Below are 19,658 nucleotides of genomic sequence, written 5' to 3'. Positions count from 1 at the left end.
TGAGTTACAAGGTCATTAAGTGGGGCAGTGCGAGTGCGATTGCGAGTGGGAGTTGGGAGTGGGTGGCAAAAGAGTGGGGTTCGGGACCCCTGAGCATGAACCCGTTTTTGTGCGTCATGAGATACAAGTATATGTGTATCTATCGCACTGTGCGTGTTTGTCTGCGCAATTGCGGTTAATGTCCAAAGCGCGGATTCATTTCCGTTTTTAAAAATCTTTTTTTTTGTTTAAGATTTTTGATTGATTGATGTTTAAGATTAGAGAGGCTGAAAGGTCACTGGAATGACTGGCAGCAATCCCTCATCTTTTGTTGGCGGCAACAAAAGGAATACACAAAGATTATCCCTCGAATTGAGTTGTTCTGCCTTTTTGTATGCCACCGAGATACCAATCTTTTTGAGGCGTTCTTCTCTTTTGAGCGTCGCTGCGGCTGTGCTCTGGTATTAGATTACCATTCCTGTTCTGGGTCAATTAGTTTGTTTGGCCAACTGTTTGACACTTCGATAAGGCTCTAACTGGTAATGGAAATGGAAGTGGGTCGCCAGTGGCCTGAAAGTGCAGTGTGAAAAGATGCGAACGCTTTCACCCAACTCTCGTGTGGAGGGGAGAGATCCGAGATACAAGATACACATACTGACAGCTACTTAATCGAAGTAGCCGCAGTCTAAAGTGAAATGCGGCGCAGATTTTTATGCATTTGCTGCTGACCAAAACAAAAACCAAAACCAAAACCAAAACCCAGACCCGGACTCCAGATTCGAAACCCAAGATGAGTCGTCTCAGTTTTCAGGGCAGTTGACTGCCGCATTCCACTCAAAAGATGCTGCAGGCCCCAAAAAAAATACACACACTCGTACATGTGTAAGCCAAAGTCTGGTCTTTGTGTACACTGAAAAAATGTTGCTCTCTTTATTTATTTATTATTATTATCTGTATTCGATATCCGTTTAAAATCGGCCAGTGCGTGGTGTATACTATTTTATATAACATAAAATGCTTCTTGTTATATATGCCCAAAAATATGTTTGTATGATTAAAATCAACTCTTTTTGCCATCTGCTTGCCGCATTTTTCGCTGTGCATATCTTTGTTTTTGGTGGATGCAGGAGAACCTGTTTGGTTTGGGATTTGGCTTCTTTTTTCCTCTCATTTTTTCTTGTATGTTGAAAATTTACGAGTTTGGCGAATACCCAGCGAGAAGAATTCAATGAACTCGTCTTCTAAGTTGGCTCCGCCGTCTGCCGGGCTAAGTGGGCAGATCCCAGACATGGTCTTAGGCCATGTAAATGGGGGTTCTCAACAACCCACCATCCACCATCCAGCAGGCACCAGTCACCATCTACCATTTACCATCCCCTCGCCCAATCCCAGAAATTGCTTTCGAATTGGATTAGCTGCATAAAAAAAGTTTCTTTTGTAGGCCCACTAAACTTGTAGGCCGCATGTTGCAGTCGTGTTGATTTGTTGTTGCTGCATGTCCCAACATTTGTCTTGTCATTGTTTTTACTTTTTCACTTTTTATTTTTGTTTGTATAGTTTTATAGTTGGCATAGGCCGGAGGATGTCTCGTTTTGGACCTGGTCGGTCGGCAATTAGCAGCAGACTCCTCTGCTCCACTTGCCCCATCGTCTGTGACAAATCTGTGCGCTGGCCGCCCCACCCACTTGCCAAAAGATATTTTTAATTGTGGACAACGCACAATTAGTGCTCAAGTTATAATTAAATGTAGCCAAAGCTCTGATGGCCACTAAGCGACACTAACAGTCAGGCATCTAAGTTTTAATTGCCGTCATTTGCTGAAGTGCCTGAAATGGCACAAATGCCTGAAATGGCAGATAGGGGAAATGAATGGGGGAAATCACTATAAATAGGTTTGTGCGAAAGAAGAGTTTTGAGTGCGAATCAGTTTGTGGCGCTTTGGGCCATTGGGCTAGACAATTTTGCTGCACGAGTTGATCAGGATAAACTGAAAAGGCTAAATTTAATGAAAATAAAGAATGTAGAGATATGAAGCTAAAATCACATTTCGATTGAATTGAAAACAGCACTCACATATGCATTTCATAAATATTGAAGCAAAATGTATCATTTAATAATCTTTATTTCAAAAGAGAACTAGTTTCGATCTTTTAATTTCCCATACATAATCAAATACTGAAATGGCAATCAAATATTTTCAATTCCTCAAAATCAAAACCATACAAACTAACATGTGGAAATTCCAAATTGTTTAAGTTCGTTAATATCACACATCAGCCTATTGATTTATTTTTGTTTACATTTTGTTTACAAAACGATTCGCCAGCGAATCATCTTTTATTCACCGCCAAGATAATATCCAATTTTTTTAATTGAATAAACAATAGACGTTCGAAGCACATAACTGCCCATATCACAAAGAGCAAAAGGCAAAAACATCTTCAACTTATGGCAACAGAAGCAGCAAAGGCAGCTCTAATGACTTGAACTAACCTTCGGCAACAAATCACGGCTGTCAGAAGTGGCGGCAGAAAAATGAAAAATAAATGTATGGACAAAAATATAAAATACAAATACAATGGGCAGCAGAAGATTTAATAAACCACCACCGCCATCGAAAGGCCAATCGAGAGAAACCTGTTGCAATTCGCTGATTTTGCCTCCAACAGCGACGGGTTTTGTTTAGTTTATGCCTTTCAGTGCTTTGTTTTATATACAAAACTACGAAACAGCTACTGGTGTCTTTTTGTTGCAATGCCACAGAGTGTTCTGCCGACTCTTGCTCACAGTTTTTCCTCCGTTTCGGCATTAGGAGGCATGAACGTTCATTAAACCGTAACCGCAACAGCAAAGAATCACCAGAAGTTGTCAAGCTATCGAGCTCACCTGAGCCGCACATTGCCGCAAATGCCAATGCAAATGCCTCAGGTGAGTTGAAGTCACCTCGAGCGAAGAGAGACAGCCATATCGGTGGCATTTAACCAGGAAGGTGCCAGTGCTGGCCAAATCGAAAACGAAGTCAGATTGCCCTTTCAAAAATAACTAAAACGAACATACTCGTATATGTGGTTGCAATTGATGTGGTTTCTAAATACAAAACAAAGTACTAAAAATGTTGTACAAAGAATGTTTTGAAACTTTAACAAAAGCTTCCTGTTTAGTCAGTCAATCAATACGTATGTAAAAAATGTTTAGATCAGTTTGACGTTGGGAAATATTTCTTAGCTTAAGCAATACATGTTTTATTTCACGTGCTCAAAATGAGCCATACAAATTAGCTTTTTGCACATCAGTTAAAGTGGTAATTCGATTTGAAGTGAATACCAATGTTAATTGTTTTTATGTCTAACAGTAAATAGCTAAAATGGCCTTTAAATAAGTCGCACCCTGCGGTTCTTTGAAGAGATGTTCAACTCTTTACAAACCAATCCTCGTCAGCCATCAAGCGAAAAAAGGTTTCAGTTTACAACTCTGGCCAAAAAGAAAAAAAAAACGGTAACCACGAGAGATTCAAACGCGCTTTTGGCCTTCGGGCAATAAACTTTACTCAGCCATTGGAGCTTGGGGTATCTTTTCTACTCCTAACTTTTTACATTTGTGGCAAATGTTGCATCATCATTAATACAAAACGGCCGCGGCAACAGCACTACAATCGGTGATGATGTTTCGCTCGGTTGGGGCTTGTGGTCCCCCAACTACAAAAGTACACCCCGCATCTGCTGTGGAGCACAATCTTTCCACTTATTTTGCCCTCTGCTTATTGCGAATCGACACTTTCAAATGCAAATGCAGGAGATGATGACAGCTATAGCTTCTCCCATTTTTGCATCAGCTATGTACCGGGAAAAATCGGTCTGAAAATGTGATTTCCAGCGTGCGTAGATGTATATCAGTTTAAGAAGCACTCTTCATTTCAGAGCTACTAGGGAAAATTCAGCTTAAGTTTGTAGTCAAATATGTCTTGGGACTAGAAATTGTTTACTGTGCCTGCGTTTGGCCTTTGGGCCTGAAATGCTAATGGTTTAAGCCGGGCCTATACGAAGGTGCAGTTCATGAGTCAGCCTAACCAGAAAATGTCAGTGTGATCAAAGAGCAGCAGTGGGTTGAGCCTGAGTAAGAAACAGGCTGCACTCTCCAGCGACTGCAATTTATCACGGGTTGCAACAGAAAATTTGTGAAATGCATTCAGGTGCCGCAAAATATTTAAAGCATGCCACCGGGGCCCACAATCTCCGAGTTTAGTGAAGTCATTAAGCTGGAAGTTATGTAACCCAGCGGATGGTTCGCCATGGGCCAATTTTCCGAGCCCTGCAGCAGCCGCAACATCCAACTACCAACATTCAACATCCAACAGCTGAATCTGAGGCTGATTGAGCTGTAATTAGGCGGCTGCTTCATCGGATCTTGTCGGGGTTTTCTCCACTTTTATTTACTTCTTTTTCACCTGGCGGTCTGTGTGTGTTGCAAGCCTAATTAGATGGAGCCGAGTTGTCAGTGGCTATGTGGGTTATGTGGGTCGCCTGGTAATCAACACCCGCAAAAATGTGTTACAGATATACGCAGATAAAAGTATAATTTGAAAAACTCCCAGCAAAAGGCAGTCAATTTGACATGAACGCCTGCGAGTCATAAACTGGCATTCCGGGCACGTTGAAAATTAACCAAAAGGTGTATACTGTATACCGTATACAGCAGTATGCGATATAAATAATAAAAAAAAAAAGAACAGAGGCACCAGAATGAAAACCATAACCGCCGAATAAAGCGAAAACTGGGCACGGTCCAAAAGGTGTTGAGGTGACCACCGACCGAAGAGGCCAGGTGAACAACCGTCTGATTGCCTTTTGGGGATCTTTACAGCTATTTACTTATGCCGGTCTCGCGCCCTCTCTTTCACTCTCTCCGCTGCCGACTCTTTCTTTCTTGTATTTGTATTCCCATTTCCAGTGGCCAAAGGCACCTGATTTTTCTTCTTTTTTGTTGTATCTGCCAACATGTCGAGCACTCTAATTGTATTTGTTGTGTTCTCTTTTTGTTTATAAACAAAGAAAGTTTGTAGAAAAAGTAATTTAAACAACATCGCGGTGGGTGAAATATCTCGTGCCGCTGCAATTAGGTTTTAACCAACTGAAGCTGCAAATGAATGGAAATTGAATCATTATGAGTGCATATTTAATGCTTTATTTCAAGCGTAATTGAGTAATTTGCATGGAAGCCGGTGTCTTATTTCGTTAGCATTATTATTATATTTTACTTATTTAAAACGCGCTCGGGTGAATAGTTCAGTGTGAAAAGTGCGCTTTAAATATGCTATGTGTACATCCGTTTGCGATTTTCTGATACTTCATTGTTTATGTTGGATAATTCTTGTAATGCTTTCCCTTGCATAACTTTCATCGAAATTCACGGAACATTTCCCGTTCCACCTTTCATAAGTCATGATTACATATCTCTCATATTTTCCTTTGAACTCTGGCTAATTTTTTGTTTAGCCTGAAGTTATGTAAACTTAATGCCCGCTCCATCAATGCCGGTAGCTCTGGCTTAGGTTCATTCAGAAATTTTTTGCCACCATCATCATCTGCCGACATCGTCATCGTGTGTCTATCCGTTGGATCACTTTCACTGTCATTGGTTCCCCCGGGCAGATTCGCATTTGTTTTTATGGGCATATTTAGTTTTGCAGTGTTGATATCATCAATGAATAAATGCGATAAATGTTTATTGTATTTTATTTAGGGCAGTGCTTGTTTACCCTTTTTATCGCCATTCTACTGCATTTTGTGCATGTTTTTCTTTTGGTTTTATCTTTTTTCCTGATGTGATGCACAAGCCGCATATCAAAATTCATTTGTAAAATAATTTTTTCAAACTTTTGATGTGCATAAATCCAACCAAAAACAACAGCCAACAAAAACTGAAACAGAAACAGAAAAAAATGGCCTTTACACAGCAGTTGCACATATATAAATACGTAAAATGTAAACATTTTTGGCAACGAATGGTCAAATATTTGTTAACAAAGTATATGTGTATGTGTATAATGAATGGAAAATGTAAAATGAATGGCCACTGGGGAAGGGGGGTGGAGAGCTAAACAAAGAATTGTGGCAAGGTGCAAATATTCTGTTTTGTTATCCGTATTGAATGTATGCAAATAATTGCCGCATCGAGTGCAATGAATTTACAAGCTTGTGTTTCGCTCTGTATTTATATCTCAATATTTGCTAAAGTATCCACGTGGCCCATGAATCGGACTACTCTTCTGTTTCCGTATCAAAAGAGTGAATAGCTGTCGAGCTTTTTTTGTAGAATGATCAATTTGCTTGGCGATTGATTAGATGTGAGTACTATTTTCTATTTTGATTTCCTTTTAATTGATAAGCGGGTTTTGATAGGGGACCCCGTTAAATAAATGAAGAAGGCACAAAAAACATACATATTTTACTGATAATTGAAGTTGACCATTTAAAAGGTTAACCAAGCTTAGCTAAATTGTATCCATTAAATTTATCCATATCATTTTAATTTAGCATATCTTAGCTTCCAAAGAAGTCCAAGTGCTTGATAGCCTTTTCCTAGAATATTACTATTTATCTGCCGTACGGACTATCCAAGTTTAAATTAAAGTCGAGTCTAATATTTCGATAGTTTTCTTAGAATTTTTATATCTGATATGTGTGTTCTTGGCAACACTTCTTGAACATTTAAATTAAATTAAAGTCAGCATTAACTGTAGGCTACAAATTGAATACCTAGGTGTCCGAAATGTGTGAGCTTTTCAAATTTATAGCTATTAATATGCATTCACTCCGAAACTCCCTGCATTTGACTAATAGAGTAGTATAGTTGTGAATTCTCTTCTCTGCAATATGTGTTGCAAGTTGCAAGTGACTTTTCGCTCATATTTAGATTGGAACTGTAAAGTATCTGTGGCTGTGGGTAGCAACGACAAACTTGTAGATTCAGATACTACCCACACTCGCAGATACCGGAAAGTGCAGTAACACAACTCATCGAGGCCATCGCTGGCGTCACTATAAAATCGCTGCCGCCTCGCCTGCAACTTTTACAATCGCAGCTAATTAGCAAATTCATGCTAATTTCGAAATGTAACAAATAAAGTTACAACGTGCACGTGTCGCTTTATGTAATTAGTTGCAACATGTTGGCAAAAGTTTAAGCACTCGTGAGGGCAAAGATAAGTCCTCGCCTCGTTTGGGGTGATAAAAACAAAAGTTATGCCCCATGGGAACGAGAATGCGTTGCTGGAAAACTGCTGAGCGCATAATTCATAATGAAGATGTTGTAAGGAGCGATCGCTCCAAAGTCCAGACAAAGGGAGTGCTCGTTTATCACAATGCAAAAATGGGGCTTCCAGAAGGGGCCGGTCCGCGGGTCCTCCCCAAAGGAGGACGGTCCCCGAGATTCTAAAGGAAGTCTGCGCATAATTACATCTCTTAAGAGCTGGCCCGGACGTCTCCGCCTCTTTCTATGGGCGTTTGGGAGGTGCCTGCGGGACACGATTCGAAACAAAGATCATTTTAAATTCTAAAATTGTTCACATAACTGTGACTCATTGTTTTATTCCCGCGTAAATAGTCCGCAGCTTCAGGAAATACCTTATAAGCACGACGATTTTTAAATACTTCAACTTAAGCGATGGTTATTTTAGCTTAACTAACTTGAAATGCGCTTGACTAAGATACCATTATCAATATTTTTAGGTTATCAGAACTATTATACCAGCTTCAAATCGCTAGTTTACTGTACATAACTAGGGATACGACATTTAGCCCATTTCACCATCGTGTCACGAGGTCATTTCTATTTGAAAACGGACAGCTACTGAAACGCTGCGAAGGCCCGAATCGATTTTAGTTATTGATTGTAATGATTCCTTGGGCCTCATCCTTCATGTCTGCTGCCTCTTGGCCTGCATCTATCCTTTCCCAGTGCTATGATTAATTTTTGTGTCGAGTCAGGTTTTGTGGGCTTTTGTTGGTGCTGGTGCCTTTTGTGATTTGAAAAATTAGTGCAAACTGCAAATGATCATAAATCAAACAGTTTTGTTGATTGCATTCGAAGTGCCCACAAATTGCATGATTCTGCAATTTGTGGACTGCAGCTCCTCGCCAAACCTGCAGTTTGCATTCCCCGGATGCTGCTGACACGACAACAACACTGGCGTCCCTTGTCCCATGGAAGTCGCCAAGTGGGGGGGACTTTGGATGGAATGGGGTAAGGGGCATTCCTGTCCATGTCTCCATGGTAGTTCCGCAAATAACTCGGATTTTTATGAGGCAAAAACAACTGGCGAAGAATTATTGGCTGGCGTGTATATCTTTTTCGACCCTTTATTGCAAGCCTGCAATTTTTATTGTATTGTAATTAAATGTGGAATGACTTGTTGAAGGGTCACATTCGAGCAACCCGACTTTATCTAAACCTTTGCATATTTCCCAATGAGAGACCGCTTTTTGTAGTTGTTGTTGCGATGACGCGACACTGTGATAACTGGTTTTCCAGCTAAGCAAATCCGCCTCTCCGACTTTAGTTAGTACACGACAAAAAAAAGAAGCTTCGCGTGTTTAGTTATGGCCACACGACCTTCGCTCATCGATGATTATGCGGGATATAGCATTGACCACTCAAAACGGTTCAAGACAATTGCACAAAATTAACTCCCATATCCGCTGATGATGATGATGACGATGATGATTACAACGATGATAGCTCCAGTCCCCATGACGTAATCCCAGCACTTTGTCTGTCGATCATTAGCAAATAATTTACGCCATTTATTTTGGAAGCCAGAGCAGAGTGGAGTTGGATTGGAGTTGGAATACCTTTCGGCAAAAGGGAATCGTTCTTGTAATCGGCTTAAAGTTTATGAACCACCATTTACCTTAATGAACTGCCATCGAGGTTCTCAACAGTTTGGGTGGTCAATTCCTGTAAGTAGCTTAAAGTCGATCGCCACAACAGTTTGTTCTCGCTTCTGTGTTTTGTTGCCAGTTGCATCAGCTTGGGTTTTATCTGGCATTCGGGCAACATTGTATGTTTTGCCAGTGGAAATGCAGTCTGCTCTCAAAGCATCGCTAATTAGTTTTGCCATTTCAATTAGCCCACCGATGTGTCGTCGAGATGGGACTTTGGCTTTGCCCATCTATCTGGGTGAGTTGGTCACCATATCCACATCCCCATGTCTACTGCCCCCACACCATATACCACCATAGTTCAACGTCATGCGATTGGATCGCCGTTCTTGGCCAAGCTGTCTGTCCTCGTATGCCTTGAAGTAGCTGCATATCGGCAGACAACGGCCAACACCTAACCGGTTTGGCAGAGCACAGGGCAAAATGGCAAAAAGCAGGAAAAATATGCGATAATACGTTGTATGTGGGCGTTTGAATTGAACCCGAGAGAAAGCCAGGTAAAGTGGAGAAGAAAAATGTCGGAGACCCCGTTGGGGGACACTAAACCATATTGATTAGCCGGTGACCTCAAAATGAAAATGTTGGGAAAATGCTTAGGAATGTTGTTGGCGAAAATGGGTATCAGGGAATCTGCATGCAGGATTTTAAACGCTTTCGAAACTGATATAAGCAAATTCGTTATGGTTTAAAAGTATTTTAGGTAAAATTGCTCAAGTAAACAATTTAAACAATTCAACAACTACTTAAAATGTTGTAGTTGAACTACGTTAGCAACACACCATAAATATTACACTCAATGGCTGTTTCCTGAACAAGCGTTTGCCATTTCTAAGCCCATAAATTCTGAATATTAATTTCATATTTAACGCACTACCCGAACTTTAATAAAAGCCTTTACTATGGGAAATTTTCCACGTGCGTGGCCAAAACGGAAATGAATACTCCCCCGACAAACATATGGACTCAGTGCCATAAATTCATAGCCTTACAAAAATAATTAAGTGCATAGTGATCTAGAGCTACAAGCACTCCCCTATCAGTTTGATAGTGGAAAATTAATCGAAGCTCCACCTAATATTCTGTGCATATTTTTCTGTAATTGCAGCTATTGTGGTCACGCTCCCAGAAAAAATCAGGCAGCGGCGAAGGAAACTCATGCAAAGGTGAGCAAAACTGGAGGGAAAACAAACCAATTTTCAATGTCAATTTGTAGTCGGAATTTATGATAGCCATTGTTTTGTGCGCCAAATATGGCTAACAATTTCACTGAACATGGCTGGCTACTTACGGCCAACTAACTGGCCAAGAGACCAGGTTTCATTGTCTCGATTGTGTGTCTGTCGCAGCCGTTTATACTTGTATGTATTTATTTTTCTTTAATTTTTTTTTTTTTTGTGTCTGCACGGCTGTCTCTCGCTCTTGGCCTCGTTATTGTGCCAAATGGCCATAAAAGGTTAATTGGGTCCTTAGCAACTCTCCTGCAACAAATATTGCTGGCATTCCAGAGGCACTTGGACGGCCGCTTCTTCTACCTAGGCGCGACATAGAAAAATCTTAATTAGTTAATTAAAACAACAAACAACTGCAGTCGCGACAAGAACTGGTCAACTGCTTCAATGGTCGTCTTCTTTCCTCGCATTTTGTCCTTTTCAGCGCTTTGAAGTTAGCTACACAGAGACAAAATCGCAGCTGTTTCTTTCATAGTTATGAAATATTCCGAGCTTGGTGCTGAATAAATTCAATTTTCATATAGGGTTTTATAGGGGCTATTACAAATTATGAAATTACTTTGGAAATATATATTATATATCAGGAATCAAAAAGTTTAAAGAAATAGTGACGTGTCTTTTTGCCGCTGTGCACTTTTCTGTTCTGTTTTTAAAGGGCCGAACTGCAAGTAGCTCACTTGGGCTACTGCATAATTCATTCGGTTTTAATGACATCGAGGCGTGGATGTTGGACTTGAATAGAGACACGTTGTCTGGTCCTCCATAGATCCATCCGTTCGCTCCTTCAAATCCCTCGAGGTGGCATTAAACTATGAGAGGCATTTAGTTTAGCGATTTATATAGGCGACTTTTTGACAGTTTTATGTCCTCCAGATACAGATACAGAAACAGATACGAGACCAGATACGCGTTGTCCGCGGATAACGAGCTGTAGGCAGCTGAAATGTTTTCCTCGCAGCCTCATTAAATGGAGCGGCAAATGTTTATATATATTTATGTGCCGGCCACACTCGCCCCACAAATACTCGTTATCCTTTGGCCGTCGTGGATGCAATTGCCTGGCAGGGATTTATTTGCTTTTAAGCAGTTTGTAATTGCCATTCGTCCAATGTACGAGCAGTGTAATCCACCAGCTTGTGCAAGGAAACACCAAAGGGTTCTGAGTTTCGGTCTGGAGCAGGGAGCTTAGCTCCCAGAGGATTCCAAATTGATTTTACCTTAACGAACCGAATTAAAAGGGCCAAGGTGCAAACGGATTTAATGAGGAGCTGTGACGTTAGCTACAACTGCTGGAATTAATCAGAGGGAACTAATAAATTGGAGAGAGTATCCTTTATAAAGAGTTGAATCAGTAGACCACACTGAAAGAAACCGTCCTGTTGCTTTGGACAAGTGGCAGCAATTTATTTTGAATAGCAATTTTTATTTTGTGATAGATTTACGATTTATTGGTATAAACTTATTATTATGTATCAATTTTAAAGACTTGGAAACTTTTGATATGCCCTTTACGAAAGGAATTTAATTTTGAAAACCAAGCTCGAAAGTTCCGGCAACAACTTTTCCCAAAACAAGCAAACTTCTTGACAGGTTCAAAGTCCAGTCAATTTCCATAAACTTTTCATGCAATATCATTTATGATCTAATTTGACTCATCTCCATTTCCCCTTCATGCGACCTTTGCCAAAAATATAAAAACTTTTGCTCTGAACAAATTGTCGGACATGCGAAAAATTCCAACGAATGTTATTTTCAATTTCATCTAGCTCCACAAGTTTTATCTTTCCTAGTATTTCCTACTTTCTCCACCCCATCTTGGCCACAAATTGTGGGCCCTAATCTGATGCCAGTCGAAATGAGCAGTCGAAAAAGGGACAAGAAATATATATAATAGCAGCATGTTATGGGCATAGACATGGAAAATGACCAATAGGTGTTGGAAGGGGAGGGTCGGGGGGATGACAAAGGCGTTGGAGCCCACATTCGGCAAATAAAACCATTTTTGTCATTTGACAGGCAATTTTCAGGCGTAACGTTTTCGATTTTCTAGCCCTCGGCCGTTCATTTTCCGCCACAACGCAACCGAATTATCCGCCTCAAAAAAAGGGCGATACAAAAAATATAAGAGAAATAAAATGTCTGCTGTCCTTCGGTGACCCCAAAAAAAAGAAAAAAATTTATATCAAAATCTGACGATGTTAGTTTATATAGCCAAAAGAGGAGGCGGATGTGTGTCCCCAAATCTGTTGCCATTTCTCATGTTTCGGTGCCCGGCTCACAAAACATTTTCCACAATTTCCACCAGCCTGCCAATCTGTTGGGCACTGGGAACTGCGATGGTGTGGAATATTTAATCGAGCTGCCACATTGAAATATATTGAGTGCATTACCAAATCCAGCAGCCACTCGCTCACAACTCAAATCTAGCTCTGGGCTATCATTTGATTAAATCTAAATCTGTTTACGAGCCGCTCTTTTCCCACCCGTCTTCCCTTTTTTATAGTCCCAGTTGCAGGCAATAAATTAATTTTTCCCTCTTTCGCAGGAGGTTTGTTTTTAGCTTTTTGTTGGCTCTGGGAAAACCTGAACAAACAAAATTAACGCTGATAACTTGTTGTGTGTGGTTCGTTCTTTTTCAGTAGTTTTGGCCAACAGTTATGCGACGGTTTGTTATTGTCGAGTTTTGCCAACGAATTAGAGTAGTGGTGTTTGTGGACATATGCTAAATGGAAAAGAGTTTTGCCCCAAATAGAGGTGCTAAATAGTATCAGGGTCAATTTAATTTGCATAGACCAACCTTTTTTTGAGAAGATTGTAGTTTAATCTACTGAAAGCTGACATCTTATGCATATAAACCAGCAAATAAATCAAATGATTCAAATCATAAATAGATTGGCGTGGCTTACGAAAACTGGGAATAGTTCACTGAACTATTTAGTAGTCAGCAATAGGTAGTAGCTAGTCTTTTACCCTCCTTTACCGCTGATAAATATTTAAGTTTCTTTGAAATTAGTTTCTTATTCAATTTGGCAAACTTGATGGCCAAATGGCCAAAAGCCAGTCGTACTGAAAGCGGCAAAATGCAATTCCCTCTCTGAAGTGCACGGAAAAACCAACAAAAATCGAAACTCAAACAAAAGCCGAAAAGGCTGAAAAAAAAGATTTAAGGAAAGAACCGTGAAAATCGTGAAGATGCCGCCAACTGGTCAGGTTGAAAAATGGAAAAATGGCCGGGAATGGCAGGGAATCGGAATTGAGGGCCCGGCGAAATGGCTTTGACTTCAAACTGAAACTGGCAAAAAAGAGGCAAACAAATAAATATTGGGGTCGTGCAATAAAACAGAGGGAAAACGCCGCATGAGGAGTGGAGCAGTGCTACGCTGCAGGTGGAAAATGCATGCATATGCAAATGAACAATTGATTTCCTTGCGGCTCATTTCAAGTTTTATTTGAATCGAATTTTCCTTTAAACTTGGCTTTTTCTCTTGCGCACCGCCGTTTTGGCCATTTATTTGTTGGCCGACTTGCTTGACCTCCAAATTAGTTTCGTGGTTTCTGCTTGCTTTTGGCAAGGCATTAGTCAGTGGAATGTTGACCTTGTTTTCGGGCTGTGCAAGTGCAAGGTCAGCCGAAATGCCCAAAAACAAAAAAAGAGCCGAATTGAAATCAGAGCGGAGAACTTGGCTGGACCAAAAACCAATGCTGAATCTGGGGAATTCTGATTACGTTTTATTTGAATTCTTCTCGCATTTCTCGTCGTAGTTTTTATTTTTTTTGGGGCTGGGCTAACAAGTTTGTCAAGTTTCTTTCGGACAGTTTGTCGAATGAATTAGGCAAAAATCTAGCCCGACTTTTTGACAAGTTTGCTGGCCACAAAGGAAACGATTTGTGGCCAGTTGTCATAGATTATCAAATCAAGTCTGCTGCTGGCACAGAAATGGGAAAACAAATAATTTGATTTGATTTCTGGTTTATGGGCGTCCTATAATGATGATGATGGGCAATCAGATGGGCGAGTTTGTTCAACTCTAGAAACTCCAGGAAATTTTCGGCAATAAAACTTTCCAAAAATTGTAATGACATCTCTAATGAGTTTCCATGCAAATTGGCAATCAAAACTCGGTATTCCCAAGAGAGAAAGACGAAAACTCCATGAATCTTGTTGACTGGCAATTATTTAATTGCACTTTAATAGCCCCCCTCACTCGCTCATCCTGTAATTTATTTTCGAACAATGAAAAGTGCACACAAAAACGGCAAAAAGCCGAAGCACACAGATGGGGAGAAACAGATGTTAGAGGAAAAACATTTAATTACATTTTCTAGATGTGTGTGGAAAAGGATTCCTGGTGCCCCCGTTTGTCAAATTAAGAGCCATGAAAAATGCGTGGCATGTTAGCAATTGTCGGATTGGTGGGGATGCACGTGAGGATGCAGGTGAGGATGCTGCTGGAACAGGTCCTCCTCGATGGACCGATTCGAACTGGTTACCTGGCGGCTGCCCGCCTCGCAAATTAACAGTTAAGCGCCAACGGTAAATAATTGTCAAAGACAACAACCAGTCCAAAGATGCTGCCTGCCCGCCGTTCAACCTGCAAAAAAGAGGAAAATAATATATCAAGCGTTTCGTGATGCACTGCTCTCGGGAAAAGCTGAAGATGAAGACAAAGTCGCGCGCCGGTTGCATTTGCCATCGCAAATGAGGTTTGACTGGTTTCCGTGACATGAACCAAATGTCCAAAAGGAGTTCTGTCATATACAGTGAAACTCCGCTCTGAAGGCGGAGAAAATATTTAGTATTCATTCGCAAATATTGTATCAAATTAACCGAATCTGGTGTCTTCCAAAACATTAATAATATTTGCAAAGTTGATGTTAACTTAACAAAAAAAAAGAAAGAAATGTATAAAAATTAAAAAACATTTATTGCATGTAGTTTTTAGTGCATATTAGTTAGAGTTTACCTTCTCCATTGAATTCAAAGTCTGAAAACGAATTAGTGCGGGCACTGTTCCATTCCTTTCGGTTATCTTGTTAAAAAGTTTCTGGATTAAATTCAATTTTCCAAATATTCTCAGATATCTATAAAAATACCGACGCAGGCTAATCAGCCTTATTGCATTTAATGCTGATATTTTCTGGCAAAGAACCAAGCAGATCCCGCCGCATCAGAAGCACAGACCAAGTCGAATTCAATTACCATCCGTTGAGATTTCAATTTGTTTGGTGTTTCTGCCTGCCTGCGATTCTGATTCCCACTGTACCTGCTCGGAAAGAAGACCTGTCTGTCTTTCTATCTGTACGGCTGCTGGCAGCAGACCCCATCCCCATCCGCGTCCCGATCCCCATCCCCATCCCCATTCCCATTCCCCTGCCCTGCGAACCTGGCAAGATGCTGGTCTGCTTCTTAGACTGGTAATTCTAGTCGCCTTGGCAACTTCGCGCTGCTGGCGGATGTGCAAATATTTTGATTAAATTTTCTCCATGGCAACTTTCTTTCCACGAAGCGGAGCTGCCTGCAACTGCAGCGGCAACCTCATCATCATCAGCAGTGGGAATGGCGGTGGCAGTGGCAGTGGCAGTGGCATCCATCTCCTAGTTTTCTGGCTCTGGTGTTCTGAGCTGAGCCACTTTGGGGGTTCGCATTTGGTGTGCGTATGTGTGCGTCTTTTCACCAGTTTTTCCCCAGGATTCTCGAACGCGTCTAGCCATATACTCGAACTTGACTTACGGATGGACATAATTCGCAAAAATTATGGCCCAAAGTTCAGGAAAAAGTCTGACCCATTCTGACACAGCGACTTCATTCCAATGCACTCGGGAACCCAGAACTCATTAGAAACTGCAAAGTTTTCACTTGCCAGCGAATGCAAATGAATATTAAACGAGGGGCAAGCGGGAATGTGAGTTCCTTGTGGCTGAGTTTTAATAACTGTGGATTAAGTCTGCATAAATAATAATGATTATAAACTGTGTGAACCGCAACCAGCGTGAAAATGCACAGCCCGGAAAATTCCTTCCTCCACCCACGAAAAGTTTCTGCATAAGAAAATGACAAATGATCGCCGGGCAAAAGTATTCAAAAAGTAGCTGGAGGAACAGCAAAAAAATAAAAGACAAGCTGAAACCGTGACAATAAACTTTTCTTACCCGTTTTTCCTGCTCCCTTCTGTTCAAAGAAAATGCGAAAAATTCTTGGACTTTGTTATGCGTAATTTGAGGTTTCTTATACCGAACCGAAGGCGGTTGTTCCGCAGGCGCGCCTTTAATTTGCAGTTAAGTGTTCGACGAATTATCTCGGCAATTATTTCTGAAGGCTCTGATTAATGCAGAGCATAGATAAGGCGCACCGAACTAAAAGCAATTGGCGAGGTAACCACTTATGCTCTTTCTTTTCTCATTCCCTACTGAGCTACCAGCCTATTGAATTTAATTGTATCTTATCTGGGCAGCGGGACCGAGCCGAACTTAACTAGACTCATCGGGAGCGCACAAATTGTTCGACTCGCTTATCAGTCAATTAGCCGGGCGATAAGAAGCAACACGAAGCGAAATTGCTGATAAATACAGGTGGAAAGGCCTGAAAGACCAGAAGCCCCAAGGGAAAATCAACTACGGAGAAGTCTGCCCGTCACTTTAACAATAGGAACACTTATCGGGTCTACGATGACTTCCTTCCCTTGCCTTTCCTGTTCTGTTTCTGCAGTTTTGAGTCTTGGTAGTGTTTCCCTATCGCAGGGATAATAAAAGTTTCAATCTATCAAACTATCAAGCCGGAAATTGTATCGTTCTGGGCACAATCTGGGAGGCAACTCATCAAGCCCATACCCGCAAATACCTGATAGGTAATTTGGTGATAAAACACAGCCCAATTTATTTTCGATTAGTTTCGAGTGAAACTCACTTCAATATGTTTGTAATTGCGAAGGGAATGCCATTCATTATTACGTTTCCTCTGCACTCTGAAAACTGATACATGAGTGGTATATAGTACCAACAGCTTACAACCTGGCAACATTCTCATATGCGCTGTTAATGGATTTTGTATGAATATATCAGAAAGGGAACACAATATAGGCTTATTAGGTATCAGCCATTATAGTGAATTATCCTTGGAAACCCCGATACCCACTCGAAATCTCGATGGGGAAATCGAAATAAATAAAATACCCATTTAGTAGAACAAACTCCCCAAATGGCAGATATTATGATATTATGGCCAAATAAGTGCATCCCACCGCCGAACGACCAAACCCCAAATCCCAAACCAAACATTGCGCATACGCCGCGTGGACCGCAGCCAAACGAATGCCGCAGTGACAGAAGAGCATTTTAATTATAATACACATTTACGCGTGGAATTTCAAGTTGCTACCTGCAATCTATCAAAGAAATCATCAATTACAGCCTGTCGGGAATTTTATTTCGGAGGTGGTTTGATAAACGATAAGGATTTTCAAGTGACTGAACCACACGTCAGCTTGCAACTGATAAACCAAATTTAGATGGAGAAAATTGACGAATCTGTTGGCAAAACGCCGATAATTAGCGTGTTGTGGTCGTGTATTTTTGGCTGGTTCCGAAATAATAATTGAGATTGTCAACATTTGGTTTTGACGTACCCCGCACCGCCCAACCGACCTGTCTGCCAACTTTAATCGCTCTATTTTGCGAGGGCAAACTCCGGCAGAGTTTATGTGTGTTGCTGTTTTTACAGCTGAGTGAGGACATGACATGCTGGTTACGAACCCTGCGAACCCACCGCATCCCAAAGTCTTTCTCTTTTGTTTTCAATTTATAAGCGCATACAACGGAAATTGCCAACGTGGCGGGGGGAAAATCACAGGGGGCTTTCGGGCTGGCTGGCTGGCTGGCTGGCTGGCTGGCTGGCTGGCACTTGAACCCAACGAGCCATAACAAAAGGCACACGAAGTAATTAACTTGTATTTATTGTATGCACACATAGTTGCCATGGCTAGTTTGCTGGGGCGAAGACCGAACGTGGAGTGGTTGATGCTGCCCTCTAATTGATAAGCTGCAAGTTGGATTGTCCTGCTGGATGGCCCTGTGGAATCCACATCGTTTTGGCCAGCATGTGCATGTGCAGGCGATTACTTTGGGCCAGAACTGCAGTCTCCAACTGCAGGCCGTCGCGGTGGTCAAGAAGCCTTGACTGAGTGCCGATCAAGGCCCCGACTAATGTTTATTAGTTTTCATTTTCCTTATATACACATTTTCCTTAATAGACTGCTCGCTCGAGGCTATGGTAAATTAGTTTTGCTACTGGGCTTACACGTTGCAAAAAGTTTTTCCTTCTAGTTTCTTCGTTCTATTGCACCTGATAGTAGAAAACATTTTTCAAGCTGGTAAATGTGTCTAGAATAATGTACGAGTATGACTGGATTTCTTATCAAATCAGGCACTTTATTATTTATCGATTTTTATATTTGAACGGCTAGCTTTGACTTCAGCTAACATATCACATACGTTGAGCAACGAATACTCAGCTGAACTTTTATAGATTGGCTGGCTAGAGTCTGTGAACTAATCCTGGCACTAATTCAATTGAAAACAATATCAAACTCAACCTTTACTACTCGCCATTCACTTAATCCACTCCGCGGGCGGAGAAGCATTCGCTAATTGGATTAGCATCGAAGGGTATTCAACTGCGGTTAGCAGGCTAAAGAACCACAACTTCTTGTTTGCTGCGAATGATGACGCTTCTGCCGCTGCTCCTCCTTGCTGGATGCACTGCACCAACCTGACACGCAACTTTGCTCTCTGTGGGCCAACCACTTGAGCTCCCGTCCCTCACTTCCCACCACACTTCACAGTACACCGGGAAAATTCAGCTGCTCAAAGTGAGCATTGGTTCATCAAACTTCTGCAGATCGAACTCATTTTAGGGCGCACCTTAATATACGGCATAACATTTTGTTATATTTATTATTTCTATAACTGCCCCAAATAAGAGCACTTTTTTTGTGAAAACGCCCCAATTAATGACCAATTGAGGTGCAATTTTCCCAGCATATTGACCATGCTGGTCTGTTTTGGTCATGGGCTCCACTGCTGTGTAGGTCCACCTCTGTCCCGTTCTGATTCGTTGGCTTGGAGCTCAAGTGGCGTGTCCATGTCATTTACCTGGCAGCCACTCATGTGGCAAGAGGACAGGTGCACGGGGCACGGGGTACGCGGTACTGGGCATGTTGGACTGTGCGGATCGGTACAACGTTCTGATGCGGTTTTTGCTGCAATTATATAATATTGACATTAGTTGCATGTTGGCCGTCGCTTTATGTTTACGACCAGGCCGGAGATTGAGGGCTGCTTCTAGCTTTGAGCTTAATTGCAAAATGCAGCAGCAGATGCGGCATCGCAAGGCGAAGATAAAGATGCGGCATCATCAGCAGAAACCCAAAATCAACATTATCGTTAATGACTCAATTACCTGTTGTGCGTTTCAATTGAATAGCTTAATGTCATATAAATTAATTGCATTCAGCAG

The 19,658-nt window shown here is 41.3% G+C and overlaps 1 protein-coding gene across 4 annotated transcripts in view; it reads left to right on the top strand.

Annotated features, from left to right (window-relative positions):
• The window catches only part of LOC6548308 (putative polypeptide N-acetylgalactosaminyltransferase 9), a 57,938-nt gene that overhangs the window by 5,376 nt on the left and 32,904 nt on the right, over positions 1-19,658 (top strand). For 2 of the 4 annotated variants that reach the window (XM_026981247.1, XM_026981246.1), the window contains exon 2: positions 10,024-10,081. The exons of the other annotated variants lie outside the window; for them this stretch is intronic. The gene's annotated coding sequence lies outside the window, so the exon portion shown is untranslated. The remainder of the gene's footprint in view (positions 1-10,023; positions 10,082-19,658) is intronic. 4 annotated transcript variants of the gene reach the window in all.

This window comes from Drosophila erecta, unplaced genomic scaffold (genome assembly GCF_003286155.1).
Source record: "Drosophila erecta strain 14021-0224.00,06,07 unplaced genomic scaffold, DereRS2 tig00000092-arrow-pilon, whole genome shotgun sequence".
NCBI lineage: Eukaryota > Metazoa > Arthropoda > Insecta > Diptera > Drosophilidae > Drosophila > Drosophila erecta.
The sequence above is the reverse complement of the archived record's forward strand: the minus strand, read 5'-3'. Positions and strand labels throughout refer to the sequence as shown.